Source organism: Nanorana parkeri, unplaced genomic scaffold (assembly GCF_000935625.1).
Source record: "Nanorana parkeri isolate BGI_ZX_2015 unplaced genomic scaffold, ASM93562v1 scaffold616, whole genome shotgun sequence".
In the NCBI taxonomy this organism is placed as follows: Eukaryota; Metazoa; Chordata; class Amphibia; order Anura; family Dicroglossidae; genus Nanorana; species Nanorana parkeri.
In genome coordinates, this window is record NW_017306884.1 from 627760 (window position 1) to 629328 (window position 1569).

A 1569-nucleotide genomic window follows, 5' to 3' on the forward strand; every position below is an offset into this window, starting at 1 on the left:
GGTATAAAATTCATTTCAGTACAGCGCTGCATGACGGAATAAATGTCAGTCAAAGTACCGCAGCGCTGAATACTGAAAAATGGCCTGGATGGGAAGGGGGTTTAACACTCCGGATGTCAACTGGTTAAAACATTTTTTAAATCAATGTAATTTTTTTTTCACCTAACTTTATTGCTATCACACAGGAGATAACAAGCCCCTGTGTGATAGCAATTGGAGGTGACAGGTTCTCCTTATTGACCCTGTCACCTCCAATACAGGAGTTCTAGTACAGTACTGTGCAGGAACTCCGGTGACAAGTGAGAGAGGAAGAGCACAGCTCTCCCCTCTCACTGTCTACACGGAGCGGCTGGGTTACTTTTAACCCTGCAGCCCTGCTACCTGCAGTGAGGAGAGACTCGGCGCCGGAGGACGGAACCAGAGGAGAGAGGTAAGTGCAGTGGGGGGGAGGGGAGGACGGACCGGCCGGCTGGCTGCAGACTTTTTACATGTCATCTTGGCTACAGCGCCGAGATGACATGTAAACGAACAATCGGCTTCCTCATTGCGGGCGCCGGCACCCGCAACTTCCCCACAAGGACACCGCTGCCGCCCTCTGCGCCCTGCTGCCTCGAGGCCCGGCCTCGGTGGCCTTGTGGGAAATCCGGGCCTGCACAGAGACCATAAGGAACAGAAGTATCCACGCTCCAGAAGGAAGGACAGTGTCAGCACCAATTCAGAGATGATTTGAGGATCTTCAGCTGGGTAATACACAAATAAGATACATTTTTGTTAATAGGGTACTTAATGCATTAAGATTTAACTAATGAGTTTAGTGTCATTAAAGTAGAAGTGAAGCTAAAACTTTTTTTTTTTTAGTTTTAGATAGAGTAGGGAAGTGATGCCCAATAGGTAGTTTGTGATCTACCAGTACCTCTGAAAGCTGATGCTGGTAGATCAGGAAGGGTGTGAATGGTGGCCCCTATATTCCATTTTGGTATATTTATTTAGCTGTGCACACAGGATTACCTATTAGCCTGAGTCTGCTGAGCCAAGCTCCCCGACACATTTCTGGTGGATACTGGTGGTTGAAGTGCTATGGATTACATCAAAGAATATTAGGTTATACAGCCTGTTGCACTACACTGTTTGCAAAATACAGCAAGGTGAGCCAGGAGAGAGAGCGGGAGAGACAGCCAGGAAAGAGAGACATGGGAGACAGACAGGAGAGAGAGCAAGGAGAGACAGCCAGGAGAGAAAATGAGGAATGACAGCCAGGAGAGAGAGGAGAGGCAGCAAGGAGAGACAGCCAGGAGAGAGAGAGCAAGGGAGGTTTTTTTTTCGTTGGTAGATCTCATGTAGCTCGTCATTTGAGAAGTAGATCTCAGCACAAAAAATTGTGGGCACCCCTGGAGTAGGGGATGGTTGTAACAAGATCAGCTTTATTGCCATCTATGTCACATCGGGGAGATTTCACTTCCTGTCCAATAGCCACTTCAGGAAGTCAGGAAAACCCTTCAAAGTGAGGCAAATCCCTAGTTGTCAGCAGTCCATTCCTGTTCTGGTGAAAATCCATTTTGGATTTTCTTT